We start from the raw sequence: 25277 nt of genomic DNA, 5'->3' as shown, positions 1-25277 counted from the left end.
TTATCGACCGGCCTCATGTCGACCCCCACGACCGGTGAGGTGGTTGCAACCCTAAATTTTATGGACACCTTGCCTGTCACGGCATCACAGTTCCGTGAGTGGACCCAGACGGAGCCAGTCTTGTCAAAGGTTCGGCACATAGTCCTGTATGGTGGGCAGCATAGACAGCTCCCAGGCGAGTTGCGAGCATTTTCCTCCAAGCTGTCAGAGTTCAGCATGGAAGACGGCATCCTCTTGTGGGGGGCGCGTGTGATTGTCCCGGAAAAAGGCCAGGAGCTGATATTATCAGACTTGCACAATGGGCATCCGGGCGTGACCAAGATGAAAATGTTGGCCCGGAGTTATGTCTGGTGGCCAGGCCTCGACACCGACATTGAGAAGGTGGCCCAAAACTGCTCCATTTACCAGGAGCATCAGAAGCTTCCGCCGGCCGCGCCCCTACATCACTGGGAATGGCCAGGGTGGCCTTGGGCACGTTTACATGCAGATTTCGCAGGCCCTTTTCAGGGATCCATGTTCCTTCTACTAATTGACGCCCAGTCCAAATGGCTGGAGGTGCATAAGGTGCAGGGGACAACGCCCTGCGCAACAATTGAAAAGATGCGTTTATCATTTAGTACGCATGGCCTCCCCGAGGTGCTGGTCACGGATAATGGCACTCCATTCACGAGTGAGGAGTTTGCTAGGTTTACAAAGATGAACGGCATCCACCATATCCGCACTGCCCCTTACCACCCGGCTTCAAATGGGTTGGCAGAGCATGCAGTGCAAACATTCAAAAGAGGCCTAAAGAAGCAGTCTTCCGGATCAATGGACACGAGACTGGCTCGCTTTTTGTTTACGTACAGGACCACCCCCCATGCAGTGACTGGGGTAGCTCCCGCAGAACTCCGAATGGGCCGAAGACTTTGCACCCGCCTTAGTATGGTCTTCCCGGACATTGGCGCAAAAGTACGCTGCACACAAGAACGGCAGGGACAGGGATCGTCTCGGCATCATCCGATTCGGCAGTTTGCGCCCGGTGACCCAGTATTCGTGCGGAATTTTGCTGGTGGTGCCCAATGGGTTCCTGGTGTAATCTTTCGCCAAACGGGCCCTATATCTTACCACGTGCAAGCCCAGGGTCATCTCCAGCGAAAACATGTAGACCACGTCCGGTCCAGAAGATCATCCCCTCAAAAGATTCCCCGCCCCCCGGAGCTCAGTTCAACAGTCGCAAAGACCAGAGACAAGGGAAGGTAGTCCTCAAAATCTTCCACTGGTGCCTCACTCGAAGCCTGCGCAGGTCGTTACGGGACCGAATGGAGACAGAGACGCTGACCTGAGACTCTGACTCCGAGATGGAGACACAGGATGAATCAGAGGGGGAATCCTCGGGTCCACAGGCCGTGGATGTACAACCGCGCCGTTCATCACGGAAGCGCCGGTCTCTGTCTCGTTATACGCCGCCTGATCCAGCGCCGCGTGCAAATGGCGTCCGGCCTGCGGCCAAACGAGTTTGACGCCTTCCTTCGCCAGGGTCTTCGGTGGATTCCTTGGACTTTGGGGGAGGGATGTTATAACCTGCCTACTTACGATTGGCTGGGGACTAATGACTATCCCACAATCCTATGGGAGTATGAACTTCCCCAATGAGGGGGGCGCAGAAACTCCTAGTATAAATAAGCTGGCCAGTTCAGGAACCAGCAGGAAGAAGGTAGCAAGGGAAGTTACTGCTACTGTTGTGTATATTGTTATAGTAAATAAACGTTATTATTTTGTATCCTTAAAACTCGTGCTGGATTCTTCGTGGCCCTTACAAAATGTCTCATGTTTTAGGGGCATGACGCAGAGTATTCAATCTCAGACAAGCTAGTTGCAAAAAGGCCAGTTTGTCATTAAATGCAAAGCTATCGTGGTCAACCTTATTCCACCATCGTTTGTATTGCAAATGGTCTGTTAATTCAAATGGCATTTGCAGTAGAGTGCCAAACATGGTAGTACAGTAGGTAGCACTGTTGCTTCACAGCACCAGGGTCCCAGGTTCGATTCCTGGCTTGGGACAGTGTCTGTGCGAAGTCTGCATGTTCCTACTGTAGAAGTCTGTGTGGGTTTCCTCCGGGTGCTCCGATTTCCTCCCACAATCCCGGAAGATGTGCTTGTTAGGTGAATTGGACATTCTGAATTCTCCCTCTATGTACCCGAACAGGCGCTTTACACAGTAACTTCATTGCAGTGTTAATGTAAGCATATTTGTGACAATAAAGATTAATATTAAAAAAACAGATTTGCGGCCAACATTTTCTGGTTATTGACCCCATCTCTTTCCACATTTCCTCCTCACATTTTTTGATATTCATTCATGGGATGTGGATGTAGCTGGCTGGGCCAGCATTTATTGCCCAGCCTTAATTGCCCTCAAGTTGGTGGTGGTGAGCTGCCTTCATGAACCACTGCAGTCTTTGTAGGTAGATGCACAGGGCTGTTAGGGAAGGAATTCCAGGATTTTGACCCAGCAATAGCGAAGGAACAGCGATTATATTCCCAAGTCAGGGTGGTGAGGGACCTGGGCGGGAACTTCCAGGTGTGGTGTTCTCATATGTCTTCTGCACTGGTCATTCAAGGCGATAGTGGTCGTGGGTTTGGAAGCTGCTATGTAAGGAGTCTTGAGTTCCTGCAGATTATCTTGTAGATGGTGCACACTGTTGTCACTTCCAGTCAGTGCTGGAGGGGCTGAATATTTTGGAAGAGGTGCCAATCAAGCAGGTTGTTTATTCTTGATATTTATGTCGGTATTAATATGGCTAGTCCAATTCAGTGACAGGCCAATGATAGCCCCCAGCCTCCCCCCTCCCCTCCCCCCCCCCCCCCCTCGCACTGCATTTTCACGTGGACTACTTCAGTATCTGAGTCATGAATGGTGCTGAATAATCTGTAAATCATCTGCGAACATCCCAACTTCTTACCTTATGGTGGAAGGAAAGTCGTTGATCAAGCAGTTGAAGATGGTTGGACCTAGGGCTCTACCCTGAAGGAACTCCTGCAGTGATGTCCTAGAACTCAGATGATAGGCCTTCAATGACCACAACCATAGACTTTTACAGTGCAGAAGGAGGTCATTCAGTCCATCTACACCAACTCCCGAAAGAGCTACCGAGCTAGTCCCATTCCCCAGCTCTATCTCCATAGCCCTCTAAATTCCTCACTATCAAATATATATACACCTCTCTTTTGAAATCGCCTATGGAATCTACCTCCACCACTCCGAAGCAGTGCATTCATTCCAAATCTCAACAATTCCCTGAGTAATTAAGTTTTTCCTCATCTCTCTCCTGGCTCTCTTGCTGGCCATCTTGAAATTGTACTCCTGGGGCGGGATTCTCCGACCCCCCGGCGGGTTGGAAAATCGCCGGGGGCTGGCTTGAATCCCACCCCCGGCGTGTCCCGAAGTCTCTGCCACCAGAGATTCGGAAAGGGCGGGAATCGTGCCACGCCGGTCGGTGGGGGCGGGAATCGCGCCGTGCCGGTCGGCGGGCCCACCCCCGCCGATTCTCTGGCCCGCGATGGGCCGAAGTCCCGCTGCTGGAATGCCTGTCCCGCCAGCGTGGATTAAACCACCTTTTTGAACGGCGGGCCAAGGCGGCGCGGGCGGGCTCCAGGGTCCTGGGGGGGGGGGTGGAATCTGGCCCCGGGGGTGCCCCCACGGTGGCCTGGCCCGCGATCGGGGCCCACCGATGCGCGGGCGGGCCTGTGCCGTGGGGGCACTCTTTTTCTTCCGCCTTCGCCATGGTCTTCACTATGGCAGAGGCGGAAGAGACCCCCTCCCCTGCGCATGTACAGGGATGACATCAGCAGCCGCTGACGCCCCCGTGCATGCATGGATCCACGTCGCCCGGCGAAGACCTTTCGGCCCCGGCTGGCATGGCGCCAAAGGCCTTTCCCGCCAGCCGGTGGTGCGGAAACCGCTCCGGCGCGGGCCTAGCCCCTCAAGGTGAGGGTTTGGCCCCAAAAGGTGCGGAGACTTCTGCACCTTTGGTGCGGCCCGACGCCGGAGTGGTTCCTGCCACTCCATCACGCCGGGACACCCCACCCCGCCGGGTAGGGGAGAATCCCGCCCCTGGTCATTGACTCACCAACGAGTGGAAACAGAATACCCTTCTTTACCCTGTCAATTTTGAACACCTCAATAAGGTCACCTCTTAATCTTCTCCAAGGAGAACATGCCCAATTTCTCTCATCTTTCCTTGTATTTAAAATTTCTCATTTCTGGTAAATCTCCTCTGTACTCTTTCTAGGGCTTTAACATCCTTTTTTAAATGAGGTGCTCAGAACCGAACACAATATTCCAAATGTGGTCTGACCAATGATTTGTAGAGGTGTAGCATTACTTTCTTGCTTTTATACTCTGACGGCTCAGCAATCTAGGATGCATCCCATCCAGGTCTGGCAACATCTCTACCTGGAATGTTGGCAGCCTTTTTAGCATATTTTCTTTATCTATCACAATACTGCCCAGTTACTCAACACCCACATTTTCAACTGGGCCATTGGCATCATCCTTTATTTTGTTAAAGACAGAAGCAAAGTACTCATTTAGTACCTCTGCCAAGTCCTCTGCTTTAGTGAGCAGCTGTTCCTTATGGGCCCCATTCTATCCATCACAAATCTTTTACTAATTTTGAAGAACATTTCACTATTTATTTTAAGCGCAGTGTGCTATCCTTTCTTCATGCTTCCTCATAGCATTCCTTATTTCAGCCTTAGCCTCTCTCCTGCATTGGGGATACTTTTCCTGATTTCTTTGCTGTTATTCCAGCATGTCCCTTATGCCTCTTTTTTTTCTTCCTTATTTTCTCCTCAATAATCTTAGACATCCAAGTTACACTAGCTTTGGATACCCAGTCTTTATTTCTCATGGGTATGTACCTATCTTGCACCATAGATCGCAGTTATGTAAATGTGGTCACACCCAAGGTGCAGGCAGAGAAATGAGTGACCACCAGAAAGGGCAGGCAGTCAGTGCAGGAATCCCCTGTGGTTGTCCCCCTCTCGAACAGACATACCCCTTTGGATACTGTCGGGGGGGATAGCCTATCAGGGGAAAACAGCAGCAGCCAGAGCAGTGGCACCACGGCTGGCTCTGATGTTCAGAAGGGAGGGTCAAAGCGCAGAAGAGTAATAGTAATAGGGGACTCTATAGTCAGGGGCACAGATAGGCGCTTCTGTGGACCTGAAAGAGACTCCAGGATGGTATGTTGCCTCCCTGGTGCCAGGGTCCAGGATGTCTCCGAACGGGTAGAGGGAATCCTGAAGGGGGAGGGCAAACAGGCAGAGGTCGTTGTACATATTGGTACTAACGACATAGGCAGGAAGGGGCATGAGGTCCTGCAGCAGGAGTTCAGGGAGCTAGGCAGAAAGTTAAAAGACAGGACCTCGAGGGTTGTGATCTCGGGATTACTCCCTGTGCCACGTGCCAGTGAGGCTAGAAATAGGAAGATAGAGCAGACAAACACGTGGCTAAACAGCTGGTGTAGGAGGGAGGGTTTCCGTTATCTGGACCACTGGGAGCTCTTCCGGGGCAGGTGTGACCTGTATAAGATGGACGGGTTGCATCTAAACCGGAGAGGCATAAATATCCTGGCCGCGAGGTTTGCTAGTGTCACACGGGAGGGTTTAAACTAGTATGGCAGGGGGGTGGGCGCGGGAGCAATAGGTCAGAAGGTGAGAGCATTGAGGGAGAACTAGGGAATAGGGACAGTGTGGCTCTGAGGCAGAGCAGACGGGGAGAAGTTGCTGAACACAGCGGGTCTGGTGGCCTGAAGTGCATATGTTTTAATGCAAGGAGCATTACGGGTAAGGCAGATGAACTTAGAGCTTGGATTACTACTTGGAACTATGATGTTGTTGCCATTACAGAGACCTGGTTGAGGGAAGGGCAGGATTGGCAGCTAAACGTTCCAGGATTTAGATGTTTCAGGCGGGATAGAGGGGGATGTAAAAGGGAGGCGGAGTTGCGCTACTTGTTCGGGAGAATATCACAGCTATACTGCGAGAGGACACCTCAGAGGGCAGTGAGGCTATATGGGTAGAGATCAGGAAATAGAAGGGTGCAGTCACAATGTTGGGGGTATACTACAGGCCTCCCAACAGCCAGGGGGAGATGGAGGAGCAGATAGGTAGACAGATTTTGGAAAAGAGTAAAAACAACAGGGTTGTGGTGATGGGAGACTTCAACTTCCCCAATATTGACTGGGACTCACTTAGTGCCAGGGGCTTAGACGGGGCGGAGTTTGTAAGGAGCATCCAGGAGGGCTTCTTAAAACAATATGTAAACAGTCCAACTAGGGAAGGGGCGGTACTGGACCTGGTATTGGGGAATGAGCCCGGCCAGGTGGTAGATGTTTCAGTAGGGGAGCCTTTCGGTAACAGTGACCACAATTCAGTAAGTTTTAAAGTACTGGTGGACAAGGATAAGAGTGGTCCGAGGATGAATGTGCTAAATTGGGGGAAGGCTAATTATAACAATATTAGGCGGGAACTGAAGAACATAGATTGGGGGCGGATGTTTGAGGGCAAATCAACATCTGACATGTGGGAGGCTTTCAAGTGTCAGTTGAAAGGAATACAGGACAGGCATGTTCCTGTGAGGAAGAAAGATAAATACGGCAATTTTCGGGAACCTTGGATGACGAGTGATATTGTAGGCCTCGTCAAAAAGAAAAAGGAGGCATTTGTCAGGCCTAAAAGGCTGGGAACAGACGAAGCCTGTGTGGCATATAAGGAAAGTAGGAAGGAACTTAAGCAAGGAGTCAGGAGGGCTAGAAGGGGTCATGAAAAGTCATTGGCAAATAGGGTTAAGGAAAATCCCAAGGCTTTTTACACGTACATAAAAAGCAAGAGGGTAGCCAGGGAAAGGGTTGGCCCACTGAAGGATAGGCAAGGGAATCTATGTGTGGAGCCAGAGGAAATGGGCGAGGTACTAAATGAATACTTTGCATCAGTATTCATCAAAGAGAAGGAATTGGTAGATGTTGAGTCTGGAGAAGGGGGTGTAGATAGCCTGGGTCACATTGTGATCCAAAAAGACGAGGTGTTGGGTGTCTTAAAACATATTAAGGTAGATAAGTCCCCAGGGCCTGATGGGATCTACCCCAGAATACTGAAGGAGGCTGGAGAGGAAATTGCTGAGGCCTTGACAGAAATCTTTGGATCCTCGCTGTCTTCAGGGGATGTCCCGGAGGACTGGAGAATAGCCAATGTTGTTCCTCTGTTTAAGAAGGGTAGCAAGGATAATCCCAGGAACTACAGGCCGGTGAGCCTTACTTCAGTGGTAGGGAAATTACTGGAGAGAATTCTTCGAGACAGGATCTACTCCCATTTGGAAGCAAATGGACGTATTAGTGAGAGGCAGCACGGTTTTGTGAAGGGGAGGTCGTGTCTCACTAACTTGATAGAGTTTTTCGAGGAGGTCACTAAGATGATTGATGCAGGTAGGGCAGTAGATGTTGTCTATATGGACTTCAGTAAGGCCTTTGACAAGGTCCCTCATGGTAGACTAGTACAAAAGGTGAAGTCACACGGGATCAGGGGTGAACTGGCAAGGTGGATACAGGACTGGCTAGGCCATAGAAGGCAGAGGGTAGCAATGGAGGGATGCTTTTCTAATTGGAGGGCTGTGACCAGTGGTGTTCCACAGGGATCAGTGCTGGGACCTTTGCTCTTTGTAGTATATATAAATGATTTGGAGGAAAATGTAACTGGTCTGATTAGTAAGTTTGCAGACGACACAAAGGTTGGTGGAATTGCGGATAGCGATGAGGACTGTCAGAGGATACAGTAGGATTTAGATTGTCTGGAGACTTGGGCGGAGAGATGGCAGATGGAGTTTAATCCGGACAAATGTGAGGTAATGCATTTTGGAAGGGCTAATGCAGGTAGGGAATATACAGTGAATGGTAGAACCCTCAAGAGTATTGAAAGTCAAAGAGATCTAGGAGTACAGGTCCACAGGTCATTGAAAGGGGCAACACAGGTGGAGAAGGTAGTCAAGAAGGCATACGGCATGCTTGCCCTCATTGGCCGGGGCATTGAGTATAAGAATTGGCAAGTCATGTTGCAGCTGTATAGAACCTTAGTTAGGCCACACTTGGAGTATAGTGTTCAATTCTGGTCGCCACACTACCAGAAGGATGTGGAGGCTTTAGAGAGGGTGCAGAAGAGATTTACCAGAATGTTGCCTGGTATGGAGGGAATAAGCTATGAGGAGCGATTGAATAAACTCGGTTTGTTCTCACTGGAACGAAGGAGGTTGAGGGGCGACCTGATAGAGGTATACAAAATTATGAGGGGCATAGACAGAGTGGATAGTCAGAGGCTTTTCCCCAGGGTAGAGGAGTCAATTACTAGGGGGCATAGGTTTAAGGTGAGAGGGGCAAGGTTTAGAGTAGATGTACGAGGCAAGTTTTTTACGCAGAGGGTAGTGGGTGCCTGGAACTGACTACCGGAGGAGGTAGTGGAAGCAGGGACGATAGGGACATTTAAGGGGCATCTTGACAAATATATGAATAGGATGGGAATAGAAGGATACGGACCCAGGAAGTGTAGAAGATTGTAGTTTAGTCGGGCAGTATGGTCGGCACGGGCTTGGAGGGCCGAAGGGCCTGTTCCTGTGCTGTACATTTCTTTGTTTGTTTGTATTCATCTCTCCTTTGTATGTCTCCCAGTTTTCATCCACTGTTTTATCCACCAAAATGCAGTTCCTAGCAACCTGCTCCAGTTCAAATTTGCCCTTTTCCAGTCTGCAATTTTAATCCATGACTGATTTTTATCCTTTTCCAACTTAATATTGAACCTTACTAGATTAGGGTCGCTATTTCTCAACAGCTCCCCACTCCGTTCTCTAACTGGCCTGCTTTATTTCCCAGGACCAGATCCAGCACAGCTTCCTCATTGGTAGGACTGGAAATGTACTGTTCCTGAAAGTTCCATCTACACACTGCATGAATTTCTCCCCAACCATGCCCTCCCAGTCTACTCTTCCCCCAGCCTGCCTTAGGGTAACCAAAATCCCCAACTAACACCCCCTACTTGTCCTGTAAATTTCCGTAATCTGCCTACAAATGCTCTCTACTACTTTCTCCCTACTACTTGAAGCTCTATAATAAATGCCGAAGGTAAACCCTCCGTTCCTGTTTCTCAGCTCCAATCATTCAGATTCTAATTCAGCTATGACACGATCTTTAACAAAGACTGCTACACCACCTCCCTTTTTATCTACCCTGTTTCGACTAAAACCCTTATAACCCAGGATGTCAAGTCCTGTTCAGGCTTGAGCCACATTTCTGTCAATGCTACAATATCATGTACACCCAGGGCAATTTCAGTTTCCAGTTCCCCAATTTTGTTCACTATACTCCGTGCATTTACATACATACACCTGCCCTCATCTCTTTCTTGCCATTTGGAAGGTCCCTATTTCTTTGTTCACTGGCAACTCAAGCCTTCCCCCCACTTCCTTTTCCCTATTCGCAATCTTCTTTCTTTTTCCCTCACTGCTACTTTTTCTGTAAATTTACAGTACCCAATAATTTTTTTCCAGTTAAGGAGCAATTTAACATGGCCAATCCATCTACTTTGCACATCTTTGAGTTGTAGAGGTGAAACCCACGCAGGCACAGGGAGAATGTGCAATTTCTACACAGACAGTGACCCAGGGCCCGGATCGAATCCGGGTCCTGAGCGCCAGAGGCAGCAGTGCTAACCACTGCACCACCGTGCCGCCCTATCACTGGTACTTCTAAAACTAGGCCCATTAGTCAACCCAACCCCTGCTTTACAAGTTTAAATCCATCCCCTGTATACTATTTACTCTCAGCCAGGGATATTAGCCCCATTTTGACTCAGGTGAAGGCATCTCTTCTGAACTGCTTTCTCCTTTCCCAAAAGTGGTACAAATATCTCAAAACTCTAAACCACTCACTTCTACACCAATACTCAAGCCATCCATTTACCTCCTTGATCTGTCTTTTCCTAAATGGTGAAGCTTATGGCACAGGTAGCATTTCTGAGATTATTATCTAGAGGCCCTGCGTTTCAACCAACTCCCTAAAACCTGAAACTGGTCCAGACAAGACCTCCAAGCTGTCCCTCACTATCTTGTTGGTTCCCACCCACCCTTTCCAAAAATTTGTCCAGCTGATCCATTATATCCCAAACCCTTGCATCCGGGAGGCAACAGACCAAACGGGACTCTCAATCTCAGTAGCAAACTGGACCGTTTATCCCTCACACTGTTGAGTCACCACCATTATCACCTTTATAATCTGCCTACCCACAGTCTCCCTCTCTTTTCCCAGAGTAGCCTCAGGCACCAGGGTACTGTGATTTTCCCTCGAGTCATTTCAGCCTGACTCAGTTGTGTTGCTCATGTCATAGGCATCTAAAATTTCATACCTGTTGGACAACTCCAAGGACTCTTTTCCTTTCAACGATTGGTCAACCACTGCTATTTTTAACACTCAGTCCTGCCTGCCTATCACAACGTGGAGTGACCATCCTCTGGTTTCTGTTCCAGAATTCCCTTCTCCCTCTTGTATGGTGCACAGAATCCTCCTCAGTCACTTCTCACGACTGCGATATGTTGGATGCTCCTTCCTCCTGTTGAGCAGTGGGTGCTCTGCAATTCCCTTCTCCATAATGGTGAGAGAGCTGACTTCTCCCAGAATCCACCTTAGTTGCTTCTCAATACCTCACTGGCCCATCTTTCTGTGTGCCAGGTGTGACTCCAACCAGCAGAGAGTTCGCCCCAATTCCTATTGATTCCATTTTTGCTAGGGCCCCTTGATGCATACACAGTCAAATGCTACCTTGATGTCAAGAGCAGTCACTCTTACCTCACCTCTGGCATTCAGCTCTTTTATCCATGTTTCAACCAAGGCTGCAATGAGATCAATGGTCCTAGTGGAACCCAAACTGAGCACCAACGAGCAGGTTATTGCTAAGCAAGTGCCATTTGATAGGACTGTTGATGATTCCTTCCATCACTTTGATGAGACAGAGATGGATCAGCCACTCGGCACTTCTGGCTGAAGATTGTTGCAAATGAGTTAGCCTCATCTTTTCCACTGCTATGCTGGGCTCCGCCATCATTGAGGATGGGGATATTTGTGGAGCCTCCTCCTCCAGTGAGTTGTTTAATTGTCCACCACCATTCATGCTGGATTGCAGAGCTTAAATCTGGTCCATTCGTCTCCCAAGACCCAGGAGCAAACTCCCACGTCTGGGAGATCTCGCCATGGTGCCATTTTGCACTGGCCCACTGGACCAGGTGTAACAGCACCTGGGTGGGTCTCCCAGGGCTCTGGGCAGGGTTGTATCCTGGCACTCGCACTGTAGAGTACTGGCAGCCTGGGACCCTGGCAGTGCCATCCATAAACCCTGGCCGTGCGCCTCTGGAGTCATGGAGATCTACAGCACAGAAAAGGTCCTTCAGCCCATCATGTCTGCACCAGTACAAAAAACAGACACCTAACTATTCTAATCCCTTTTTCCCGCTCTTGGCCCATAGCCTTGTATGCTTTGCATCGCAAGTGAATTTCAAAGTATTTCTTAAATGTTATGCGGGTCTCTGCCCCCACCTCCCTTTAAAGCAGCGAGTACCAGCATAACTCACTGTTCTTAAACTCTATGACTCATTCAGCTCCTTGTTCCAATCACAGAGCACTTATCATGTTCTAAATATAGCCTGCACTTCCTTATTCAGTCAAAAATTATCTCTTTGAACCTCCTTACACAACTGCAAGATAGCAATTATACAATGATCTGTTACATTTATGGCTCAAGGATTATGTGTCTGACAAGTTAAACTTGCACTTGCATATATCACAGCATAGCACTAAACCTGCAGATTCTCTCAATCAAGTCAGCTGCAGTAGTTTTGCTACTGCTCTGATCAACCCTATCTGTGTTGCTCTATTACTGCCAACATAACTACTATCCATCAGTCATTAATGTGAGAGGAGTTCAGAAAGTTCAGTTGGGAGTTAGGAGAAAAACTACAGAAAGATAGAGACTGGCCTTGGCTTGGTGGGCAAGAAAGGGTTGGGGGTGGGGGAGGCAAGGGAAAAATACACTGGGTGGGATGTTCTAGGCCCACCGAAAGTCAATGAACTTATAGCTGGGCCGCCGCATCCCTCGCGACGGATCCCACCACAGTGGCTGGAAAATCCAGGCTAGTGTCAACTTAATAGATCGGCAAAACATTAATGAGAAGAATTCCATGAGCTTCTTGCAGTAACTGGAGGCATGTGTAGGCCGGGATTCTCCGATCCCCTGCCGGGTCGGAGAAATGCTGGGGGTGGGGGGCGAGAATCACGCCTCACCGCTCCGATGCCGACCCGCCCATTCTCTGGCGTTGATTCTCTGGCACCCGCAGGCTAGCCGCCGTCCCGATCGGTGGCCGTTGAAAGCTGCCCCCCGGCGATTCTCCGCACCTCGACGGGCTGAGTGCCTGCCGAGTTCCACCGGCGTATGTTACGTATGGTCCTATCCGGCGCCACCTTGGAGTTCTGGCTGCGGGGGCCATTCTGGTGGGGGGCAGGGGGATCTGATACCGGGGGGGCCTCCACTGTGGCATGGCCCATGATCAGGGCCGACTGATCGGCCGGCGGGCTATTTCTGTCGGGGGCCTATGTTCCTCCTTGCCGGACCCCTGTAGGGCTCCGCCATATTGCCCCGAGCCAGCGTGGAGACAGGAACCCACTCACATGCGCGAACTCACGCCGGCTGTGGCACGCATGCGCGAACTCACGCCGGCCATGGCACGCATGCACGGACCCGTGTTGACCATGGTGCGCCGGCTTTCGAGCGCCGGAGCAGCGGACACCACTCCGGCGCCCCCTGGGAAGGGGTGAATACCTGGGCCTGGAGGCCTGTTGATGCCGGAGTGGTCCACGCCGCTTTTGACGCCAGTGTCAGAACTTGGCTGCGGGATCAGAGAATCCCGGCCGTAGAGTGAGAAGGAGAAAGGGTTTAAGAGATGGTTGGGTGTGTTAGGAAGCCAGGGTGGAGCAAGTTCAAAAGGACCAAAGGGCCAATGGCTCCTCCTATTTCTTACATTTATGTCGTTCTCCAGGATTTTCCTGAAACAGTGAGCAGTTTGGACAGAAATATGGAGGACAATATTGCTAGACATGGTCCTGCCAATCTGACCTAATTCATCAGATATTCAAATCAGTATTTGAATCAATCAAGGGCACACCAGGTAGAATGGCCAGAGTGTGTGTGAATAAGAGCTTTCCTAAATGATAGAGTAGATAGATAGCAACATAAATATAGTGTCAAACTGAGAACCGAAGGGCAGACAGTTAGAACCTCAGTAGCATTTTTGTAAGTGTATTTATTGGGTGCTGCTAAAATAGGACTGAAAAGGGGTGTGAAATTCACCTGTTAGGGATGTGAAGAGGCTGGAATAGCTTCATCTGTAAATCAGCTCCAGTACTCCCATAAACTCAATAAAATGATGATTTTAAGGGGATGGCCATAATAGGCTTAGGGAGTTTATATGGAAAAGGAGGTCATGCAAGAATAGGATGGGAGCAAAAAATTAGGAGCAAGGACATGAGTTGAGATGAAGGATGGAGATAGCAATCAACGAGAATGAGCACTTGCTCAGTCAAGTGGCTGAGGGTGGATGTCTTGCTTTGAAACTCAGAGTGGGGCTGGGTTTGGAGGAGGTGATGGGGACAACAAAAATAGTAGAGAAGGAAGACTTTAAAAGGAGACAAGAGAGGTGCTACAAGGCAACGGGCAAAGAGGGTCCGAGTATTATGACTTGGTGATAAGTGCCACACTTCAAATGTGGCTGTTTGAGTGGGGGAAAACTGTGGAAAGCATAGCCAGATGGGGAAGCTCCACCAAGGAATAAGGTGCAATGACCTTGAAACCTCTTTCTTAGTACCTTTATGTCATTGCAATCAAGTACAATAAGGTAATGAATAGGAAGGACCTTTTTTACATCCTACACGGAGAATCTGGGTAGAAAATATGTTGAGGAACAGTGATTATTGATCCACTGACAGAAATTGGTAGAGTTATTCCCCAAAGAGATTACTAACATACTGGACAGCGGATATGCTGGGGATCAGGGGTTATGGGGAGAAGGTAGGAAAATGGGGACGAGCAACATTTCAGCATGATTGAATGGCGGAGCAGACTCGATGGGCCAATTGGCCTAATTCTGCTCCTATGTCTTATGGTCTTAGAAAAGCCTTTTTACAAGATTCTGCAGTAGCTATTAATGATCAAGATTAAGAATCAATTAATTGAAGATCAAATGTGAACAATTTAATAACTGGAACAGCTTTAAAAAAGTCGGAAATTAAGTGCAAGAAAATTGACAGAAATTTTGATTCAAAAGATTTACAGAATCAATTATGATGTGAGTTTTATGCAGTCAAAAGATATTAAATGCATTTCTAGAGAATGAATGAAACAGGATTGAGAGTTATGGGAAAGAAGGGAAGTGGTTGTTGGGGTTAATAATTATTTGTTTTCCAATTTTCCCTTTCATTAATTGAAATCCATATATTTAATTATTTCACCGAAATGTTTTATGGAACAACCAAGTCATAACTTTCTCAACTTGATGTTTTGCCTGAGTGTTAAACTGCTCTCAAGTAACTCATCAGACATGGTTGGAATTTTCTCCTCTTTAATCGGAGGGCAAGGATAACTTCTTATAACTCATCCTCCCAAAAAACGAGTTTGTTACTTTGCAAGAGAAAAATATTTCACCCCAAGTCCCATACAAGTATATTTGTGTACAACTTGAGACCAGTGTACTTAGACCCTGGTGACATTTTTTGCAGTAATAGTCGATGCAATTGTAAATTTGATTCATGCACCATACTGTTGTGAAATGACATCGTTAGAATAGCAATAAAGATAGCAAATGACTGCATGTAACAGCGGGCAATAAACAATACTGACTAGATAAAATGGAACATCTTTTACTGAACCCTAATCACAATGACCATGAAAATACCTTCAACTTGGCTAGAATAAAAACACTTTATGTGCAAGAAGTCTATGATGCTGAAGCAGGTTGATATGGAAAAATGCAAGTGTAAATGCAGATAGCAAAACTACAGCACTTGATGAAAACAGAAGTTACAAGAATTAATTTAAGCTAACAGATGAAAAATAAAAAGGTTGATGTCAACGGTTAAGCATCATTCTTGACAAAGTGTCAAAAACCACACAGTAAGCCTGGAGCACAAAACGTTTGCCAAGTTATAAATCTGCAACACTATCATGGGATTTGTTTGTTTTTTCAAAGAAAAACTGTGTTAACTCTCTACAGGGATGAGGAAGATGTCCGAAAAGATTGAGTGATTATAATTTTGATCGTTAAAAGTGGTAGCATTTCTGCAGCAAACAGTAATTAGCTGTGCAACTCTTGCTAATTCTTTTTTTGTTAAAAAAAGATGTCTGGATTCCTATCTCTGCAAAAACAATTACTCACAAGCAGCTAGTTAAAAGGCTAGTCTTGAGAAAGTGATCTACATTTGCAAACTATTATAGAGTCTCGACAACAGAATATTTCACCATGTCAGATTTGATTTTCAAAATAAGTATGTTTAGGCCAGTCACTGAAGTGTGAAATCAAAAGGATTAAGCCACAATCTAAACCTTTTCGGCATATGCTGGTATTCTGGCCAGAATGCATTAAAATAATCAAAAGTCAACACTAAGGGCATTCAAATGGTCATTGGATAGACATATGGACGATAAGGGAATAGTGTAGATGGGCTTTAGAGTGGTTTCACAGGTCAGCGCAACATCGAGGGCCGAAGGGCCTGTACTGCGTTGTAATGTTCTATGTTCTAAAACTAAAACCAGAGTCAAACCATGCAAGGTGATTACTGCAGAACTTTGTTCTGGATACATCCTGTGCCCAGCCCAGTTAACAGTGTAAGAGGGTTCAGAAATAGGGGTGGTACTCAAGCTTCCATTATTCACAAATCTGCCTCATGTGTGTAGTTTCTTGCAGATTCAAAGCTTTCTTAAAATCCTGAGAGTTTTATCGACCTCCCTCCTTCCTGTCATGGCACCACTTGATCTACAAAAGGTTTACTGACCCATTAAACAAAGCCAGGGTTCTGTCCTGCAGCTTGACTATAATTAACTTGAGCATTAATTTCAAACATCTACAACAATTATACAATCAAGCCTTAAAATTAGCACACTCCTAATTCTACTTAACATGGTACGATTCTTGCCTTCCAAAAAGAATACATTTAGAATTGCTTGGATTGTCACAGGTTAAGTATCATACTTCATGTGCCCAGTATGCTTCATGGGTACTCAAAACTCTTAACATACATTGCAATGCAACACATCAGAACTGATTTGATACGATGATCACTTTGGCAAAGCAATTGGATTAATTCCAATTAAAACCTTTAGCACATGTGAAAACAACCAATACAAAATGATGAGGGAGCAAACCATAGCAATGAAGCGAGGCTTGACATGGGATCATTGCATCCACTTGAGAAGAAAGATGGAATCTCTACTTAACATCTCCTTAAAAACGTTTCTAACAATGCAACACTAAAAATGTTAGCCTAGATGTGCTCGAGTCTCTGACTCCGAAGTGAAAGGTGCTACCACTTAGTCGATGCTAATGGAAATGAATGAAAAGAGGATTAGACCTAAATACAAAGCTAATTACTCGTATCCAAAAAGTTAGGTGGATTTTAGAAAGAAATTATACAATCCATCAACTGGAAACCCTTTGTAAACAAGTCTAAAAATTCCTATTAAATTGATTAGTAATTTTCTCTTCATATACCAGCTAATCAAGTGGCCTGGAAATTAGTCCTTTAAATACTCAATTACAGGAAGTTTTATGATCCTTATCTCTACCCACTGAGAACTACTTGATTTTCTAACCATACAAGACCTTAATGCTGGCGTAGATAAAACTACATTTCATCAGTCTGGTGCTAGAACGGAAATCAACTTCTAGAGATAATCACTTTGATTATTCTGTAAACAATTGCTTACATTTTCTTTTTTTTTTTTTAAATATATTTTATTAAAGTTTTTCGATCAAACAAAAATTTCCCATTTTGCAACTTTGTAATAATATATACATTGATCGTTTTTAAAAATAAATAATATGCTAACTAACGGCAACTGCCAACAACAAAATAAGAAACAACAGAAATAGTAACTAAAATAGTAACTTCGTAACATCTAATATAAATAACTAATATATAAACACACACATAAAACCCCTGAGGACCCAAATGAGCGCTCTCCCCCACCCCCCCGGGTTGCTGCTGCTACCTTTCCTATTTTCCCTTATCGCTCTGCGAGGTAGTCGAGGAACGGTTGCCACTGCCTGGTGAACCCTTGAGCCGAACCTCTTAGTGCGTACTTTATCCGCTCTAATTTTATGAACCCTGCCAAGTCATTGATCCAGGCCTCCACACCCGGGGGCTTAGCTTCTTTCCACACAAGTAGAATCCTTCGCCGGGCTACTAGGGACACAAAGGCCAAAACATCGGCCTCTCTCGCCTCCTGCACTCCCGGCTTATCTGCAACCCCAAATATAGCCAACCCACAGCCTGGTTCGACCCGGACCCCCACCACCTTTGAAATCACTTTTGCCACACCCACCCAGAACCCATGCAATACCGGACATGGTCAAAACATGTGGGTGTGGTTCGCCGGGCTTCCCGTGCATCTCCCGCACCTATCCTCCGCTCCAAAAAATCTACTCAGCCTTGCTCCAGTCATATGCGCCCTGTGTAGAACCTTGAATTGCATCAGGCTGAGCCTGGCACACGAGGACGAAGAGTTTACCCTACTTAAGGCATCTGCCCACAGCCCCTCCTCAATCTCTTCCCCCAGCTCCTCCTCCCATTTTCCCTTCAGCTCCTCTACCATCGTCTCCCCCTCGTCTCTCATTTCCCTACATATATCTGACACCCTACCATCACCCACCCATGCCCCCAAAATCACTGTCCTGGATCTCTTGCGCCGGGAGCTGTGGAAATTCCCTCACCTGTTGCCTCACAAATGCCCTCACTTGCATATAGCGAAATGCATTCCCAGGTGGCAACCCATATTTTTCTGTCAGTGCTCCCAGACTCGCGAACGTCCTGTCTAAGAACAAGTCCTTCAATTTCACAATTCCCACTCGCTGCCAAGATTTAAATCCCCCATCTATCCTTCCCGGGACGAACCTATGGTTGTTCCTTATCGGGGACCACACTGAGGCACCCGTCACTCACTTATGTCATCTCCACTGCCCCCAAATTTTCAGAGTTGCCACCATCACTGGGTTTGTGGTGTATTTTTTCGGGGAGAACGGTAACGGCACCGTCACCAGTGCTTTTAGACTAGTTCCCCTACAGGACGCCATCTCCAGTCTTTTCCACGCCGCTCCTTCCCCTTCCCTCATCCACTTACATATCATTGACACGTTGGCGGCCCAATAATAATCACTTAGACTCGGCAGTGCCAGTCCCCCTCTGTCCCTACTGCGCTGCAGGAACCCCCTCTTTACTCCTGGGGTCTTTCCAGCCCACACAAAGCTCATAATACTCTTGTCCACCTTCTTAAAAAAGGCCTTTATAATCAGTACAGGGAGGCACTGGAACACAAAAAGAAACCTCGGAAGGACCACCATTTTAACCGCCTGCACCCTGCCCGCCAATAACAGGGGTGCCATGTCCCACCTCCTAAAGTCCTCTTCCATCTGCTCTACCAGTCGTGCCAAGTTAAGCTTATGCAAGGTTCCCCAGTTCCTGGCCACCTGGATCCCTAAATACCGGAAATCCCTTGTTACCCTCCTCAACGGTAAATCGTCGATTCCCCTGCCCTGTTCATCACAAACAGTTCACTCTTCCCCATATTCAATTTATATCCTGAAACTTCTCCAAACTCCGAGTGTCTGCATTATCTCAGGCATCCTCTCCACTGGGTCCGCGACATACAACAACAAATCATCCGCGTATAATGACACCCGATGCTCTTCTCCTCCTCTAAGTACCCCCCTCCACTTCCTGGAGCCCCTCAGCGCTATGGCCAGTGGCTCAATTGTCAACGCAAACAGTAACGGGGACAGGGGACATCCCTGTCTTGTACCCCTATATAGTCGGAAGTGGTCAGATCGTTGCCTATTTGTAATCACACTTGCCACCGGGGCCCTGTACAGGAGCTGAACCCATCTAATGAACCCCTCTCCAAATTCAAATCTCCTCAGTACTTCCCACAGGTAGTCCCACTCCACTCTATCAAATGCTTTCTCTGCATCCATCGCCAGCACTATCTCCGCCTCCCCCTCCGGTGGGGGCATCATCATCACCCCCAGCAGCCTCCATATATTAGCATTCAATTGCCTCCCTTTAACAAACCCCGTTTGATCATCATGCACCACCCCAGGGACACAGTCCTCTATCCTCGTCGCCATCACCTTGGCCAAAAGCTTGGCATCTACGTTCAAGAGGGAAATAGGCCTGTATGACCCGCACTGCAGCGGGTCTTTGTCTCTTTTCAGGATCAACGATATCGTCGCCTCCGACATCGTCGGGGGTAGTGTCCCCCTTTCCCTAGCCTCATTAAAGGTTCTCGTCAGAAGTGGGGCCAGCAGGTCCACGTATTTCCTGTAGAACTCCACCGGGAACCCATCCGGTCCCGGGGCCTTCCCTGCCTGCATGTTCCCAATTCCTTTTACCACCTCCCCCACCTCAATCTGCGCTCCCAGTCCTGTCATCTCCTGTTCCTCAACCTTCGGGAACTCCAGCTGGTCTAGGAAACGCATCATTCCCTCTTTCCCTTCCGGGGGTTGAGCCTTATATAGCCTCTCGTAAAATACCTTAAACACCCCGTTCACCCTCTCCGCTCCCCGTTCCATCTTTCCCTCCTCGTCTCGAACCCTCCGGTCTCTCTCGCCGCCCCCCTCTTCCTAAGTTGTTGGGCCAGCAGCCGGCTCGCCTTCTCTCCATATTCATACTGCACTCCCTGTGCCTTCCTCCATTGTGCCTCCGCCTTACCCGTGGTCAACAAGTCAAAGTCCGTGTGCAATCTCAGTCTTTCCCTGTATAGCCCTTCATCTGGAGCCTCCGCATATTGCCTATCCACCCTCAATCTCCCTCAACAATCTCTCCCTTTCTTTACCCTCTTGTTTCCCCTTATGGGCCCTTATGGAGATCAGCTCCCCTCTAACCACTGCCTTCAGCGCCTCCCAGACCACTCCCACCTGGACCTCTCCGTCATCATTAATCTCTAGGTACCTTTCAATACATCCCCTCACCCTTACACATACCCCCTCGTCCGCCAACAGTCCCACATCTAATCTCCAGAGTGGGCGCTGTTCCTTTTCCTCTCCTACTTCCAGATCTACCCAATATGGGGCATGATCTGAAATGGCTATAGCCGAATACTCCGTTCCTGCCACCTTCGGGATCAGCGCCCTTCCCAGGACAAAGAAGTCTATCCGGGAGTACACTTTGTGGACATGGGAGAAGAAGGAAAACTCTTTACTCCTTGGCCTAGTAAATCTCCAGGGATCCACTCCTCCCATCTGCTCCATAAAGCCCTAAAGCACCTTGGCCGCTGCCGGCCTCCTCCCAGTCCTAGATCTGGACCGGTCCAGCCCTGGGTCCAGCACCATGTTGAAGTCCCCCCCCACCCCCCCATTACCAACTTTCCCGTCTCCAGGTCCGGGATGCGCCCCAACATACGCTTCATAAAGTTCACGTCATCCCAGTTTGGGGCATATACATTCACCAGCACCACCGCCTCACCTTGTAATCTGCCACTCACCATCACGTATCTACCCCCACTGTCCGCCACTATGGTCTTCGCCTCAAACAATACCCGCTTCCCCACCAGTATTGCCACCCCTCTATTTTTCGCATCCAAGCCAGAGTGGAATACCTGTCCCACCCATCCTTTTCTTAATCTGACCTAATCCGCCAGTTTCAGGTGCGTCTCCTGAAGCATGACCACGTCTGCCTTTAGCTTCTTTAGGTGCGCAAGTACCCTTGCCCTCTTAATCGGCCCATTCAACCCTCTCACGTTCCACGTGATCAACCAGGTTGGGGGGCTCTTTACCCACCCCCCCCCCCCCTCGTCAACTAGCCATCCCCTTTTTTAGACCAGCTCCTCACCCGGTTCCCACGCACCCGCTTATCACCCCGACGGCGCCCTCCCGTCCCGACCATCCCATCCCGTAACAACTCCCCCTTCCCCTTAGCAGCAGCAACCCAGTTAATCCCCCCCACCCCCCGCTAGATCCCTCTCTAGCTTAGTTGCTCCCCCCATATTGCTTCTGGATGTCAGCAAATTCTGGCTTACCTCGGCTTCCCCAGTTTATCCTTAGCCTCCCATTATGTGAGGCCCCCTCCTTCCTGCGCCCCCTTTTCCCGCCACAATTTCCATAGCGCGGGAACAAAGCGCTTCCCTCTCGGTCCCGCCCCTGATGGCGCAGCTCCCTCTCTCCTTCCCCCTCCCCTTCCCCACCGGCGCCACATTTCTTCGTGTGTCCCCCCCCTTCGAGGGGAAAGAAAATTTTCCCCCATCTGATTCACAGTCCCTTACCACCACCTCACTACTTCATTTCAAACACTCTTTCTCCAATCTAGTCCAACTTCTCCTCTTCAATAAATGTCCACGCCTCTTCTGCCGTCTCAAAGTAGTGGTGTTTACCCTGGTATGTAACCCACAGTCTTGCCGGCTGCAACATTCCGAACTTCACTTTCCTCTTGTGGAGCACCGCCTTGGCCCGATTGAAACTCGCCCTCCTTCTCGCCACCTCCGCACTCCAATCCTGATACACGCGGATCACCGCATTCTCCCACCTGCTGCTCAGTGTCTTTTTCGCCCATCTCAGGACCATCTCCCTGTCCTTGTAGCGGTGGAACCTCACCACTATTGCTTGAGGTAATTCTCCTGCCTTTGGGCTTCTCACGAGGACTCGATACGCTCCCTCCACTTCCAGGGGGCCCGTCGGGGCCTCAACTCCCATTAAGGTATGGAGCATCGTGCTCACATACGCCCCAACGTCGGCTCCCTCTGCCCCTTCGGGAAGACCCAAGATTCTTAAGTTCTTCCTCCTCGAGCTATTTTCCAGGGCTTCCAGTCTCTCCATACACCTCTTATGCAGTGCCTCGTGCGTCTTCACCACCAAGCCCTGTATCTCGTCCTCATTTTCGGCAGCTTTTGCCTTCACTCCACAGAGCTCCATCTCTTGGGTCTTCTGCGCCTCCTTTAACCCCTCAATCGCCTGCAGCATCGGCGCCAGCACCTCCTTCTTGAGCTCCTCCACACATCGCCGGAGGAACTCCTGCTGTTCCAGGCCCCATACCAATTGGCCTCCCTCCACCGCCATCTTGTTTCTCACTTCCCTTCTTTGCCGCTGCTCCAGAGGATCCTCCGCAATCTGGCCACTATTATCTCTTCTGTCCATTCACATCCGGGGGGACTCCCTTCTATGTCGCCTCACAGTGGGTTCAGCCTTCGAAAATTGCGGTTGGGGCTCCCGATAAGAGCCCAAAAGTCCGTTAAAACGGGAGGTGCCGAAACATGCGACTTAGCTGGTCATCGCCGCACCCGGAAGCCCCGCTTACATTTTCTGAGATTCAATATTTTCCCTCTTTGATGGGATTATAATTTCCGAGAACATACCAGCAGTAGTATTTTAAACAACCAGAATATTGTACAACAGAATTCTGAATATCTGGCTTTTAATTACCAGAAGTAGGAGAGAGCAAATAATTTTTCAGTCGACAAATCTTTTGTGCTTCTACTACATGTTGTAGAAAGGTTTTCTTCATCAGGCTTTTCAAAATACAATGAGCTTTGTGTCTATGGACAGCAATTACTTTTGTGAATGCACATATTGTTAAAGAGATCTTAAAGTTTAAATCTTTGTTATTCACAGAATTCCGACAGTGCAGAAGGAGGCTATTCAGCCAAGCGAGTCTGCACCCACCCTTGGAAAGAGCACCCTACCAGTAACCCCACCTAACCTTTTGGACACTAAAGGGCAATTTAGCATGACAAGTCCACCTAAACTGCACATCTTTGCACTGTGGGAAGAAACCGGAGCACCGGAGGAAACCCACTTGGACACGGGTAGAAAGCGAACACTTCACGCAGTAGGAGGGATGAGCAACCATTGAAGTGATGGGGGCGATTTCCCCAAGCCCCGCGCCGGGCCAGAGATTCGGAGCAACCGCGACACGACGCCCCAACGCCGAAGCGATTCTCCGAGGTGCGGAGAATCGGCGCCATTTGCGCCGGTGCGTTTGGCACAGCGCCGGCCGTGGGCCGCTGGAATCGGCAGGACCGCCGATTCTCTGGCCCGGATGGGCCAAGCGGCCCCTCCGCCATTCACCCCTGGTCGCTGCTGGCGGGAACTCTGCGGGAACATTCGGGGGGGGGGGGGGGGTGGCCTGTGGGGAGGGGGCGGGGGGCTCCTTCACCGGGGGGGGGGGGGGCCTCCGATGGGGTCTGCTCCGCGATCGGGGCCCACCGATCGGCGGTCCGGCCTCACCCCTCCCGGGCCTACTTCCTGGCGCAGCCAGCCCCTAAACACCGTGTTGGGTCGGGGCCGGCGCGCGGAAGAAGTTCCCCGCACATGCGCAGGTTGGCGCGGCCCAACTGCGCATGCACGGGTTGGCGTGGCGGGCTGGAGTGGCGTGAACCACTCCAGGGCCAGAATAGGTCGTGCCCGGGCCCTGTTCGCGCCGTCGTGAAATGTGACGGCGTTCACGAGGGCACGAACACTTGGCCTCCTTATCGGAGAATCACCCCCAACCTGTCAGAAGGCCCTGTGATGTAAATATTAAGGGAGGGAACAACCATAGCGGACTCTGAAGGGGAGAGGGCATTGACCAGGTCCGGTCAAATGATAACGTTTAAAGGGAGTCAGATGTGTGAGTAAGCACTGGCTGCTGGATAAGTTTCAGGTGCATTGTGGGTAAAGGACAAAGTAACAGGAACTTTGGGAAGAGCGATCACAATAAATTGTCACTATGCAGCAGCGTACTGGAAAAACATGACATATTGGTTGATCGTGGGACTATAGGATGCTCAGTTTTGGTAAAATATGATCCTGATGGACAGGGAGGGAGAATGTCGATCACAGATAACAAGACAATTAATATTTGTTGTTACTATGGAGGATCTTTGCTCAGGAGATGCAGGATGGAACAGCTGTGGAATTAAAAAACCTGGATTGGATTAATTATTTTCTATAGATTTATAAATTTCTGATGAATCTGTTCCTGTGTTTAGATTATCACCACCAAATGTCTCATTTTCTGGGGGCTCGGTGTCGGTCTCCTGTGAGTCTGTCCAGGGATCTCTTCCCATTCAGTACACATGGTATGAAAAGGCCCAGTCTTAAGATCTCAGACACCAATCAACTGGATCTATATTGTCAATCCTTCGAACAGCAACATCATTATTACTGCACTGCCTGAAATAATCAGGGGAAACAATCCAGTGAAATGGTGAATGTGTCGGTGATCAGCATTTCAGAGAAGAGCTGCTGTTATGTGACAAAAATCAGCAGCAATGGAGATGTATGTACCAATGGAGCTTTAACAACAAGATCACCAATAGCTTTAACCATATCTTCAGAATTTATATCTGTCAGTAAAAGGAACATTATCTGGGATGTGATCCGCTGGGGGCTCTTTACTCTCCTGGTGTTATCTGCTGTTTCATTCACATGGTGTGGGGGAAAATCTGAGCCACGCAATGATTCCGATTCTTACAGCTTGACAAATGTGGGAAAATGAAGATTCTGGAGTTGCATCGACATTGTTGGAATTTTGCATCCTGATCAAATGTTCATTTACTCATCCAGCTTTGAACATTTCAACAAATCTACGTCATAAAGTGTTTAAGTATGTTTATTAAGGTTTTACATTTTAACAAACAACATGCACGATGGCACATTAGTTAGCACTGAGCCTCACAGCGCCAGGAGCCCGGGTTCAATTCCAGCCTTGGTTGACTGTGTGGAATTTGCACATTCTCCATGTCTGCTTGGGTTTCCTCCGGGTGCTGCTGTGTCCTCCAACAAAGAACAAAGAATCATGAAAATTACAGCACAGAAGCAGGCCCTTCAGACATCCAAGCCTGCATCGACCATGCTGTCCAAAGATGTGCAGGTTACATGGATTGGCCATATTAAATTGCCCTCAAGTGTCCAAAAATGTGCAGATTAGGTGGGGTTACAGTGGTAGGGCGGGGAAGTGGGCCTAGGA

At 48.6% G+C, this 25277-nt stretch overlaps 1 protein-coding gene and 1 pseudogene across 4 annotated transcripts in view; one reads left to right on the top strand and one right to left on the bottom strand.

Moving 5' to 3' along the window:
- Positions 1 to 24806, top strand: part of LOC140411219 (uncharacterized) — a 41786-nt pseudogene extending 16980 nt beyond the window's left edge.
- LOC140410879 (NADP-dependent malic enzyme-like) overlaps positions 1 to 25277 on the bottom strand; it is a 955016-nt gene that overhangs the window by 547441 nt on the left and 382298 nt on the right. The window lies entirely within an intron of this gene.

The sequence above is a fragment of the Scyliorhinus torazame genome, chromosome 4 (genome assembly GCF_047496885.1).
Source record: "Scyliorhinus torazame isolate Kashiwa2021f chromosome 4, sScyTor2.1, whole genome shotgun sequence".
NCBI lineage: Eukaryota > Metazoa > Chordata > Chondrichthyes > Carcharhiniformes > Scyliorhinidae > Scyliorhinus > Scyliorhinus torazame.
This window is presented reverse-complemented; position numbering and strand designations above follow the sequence as displayed.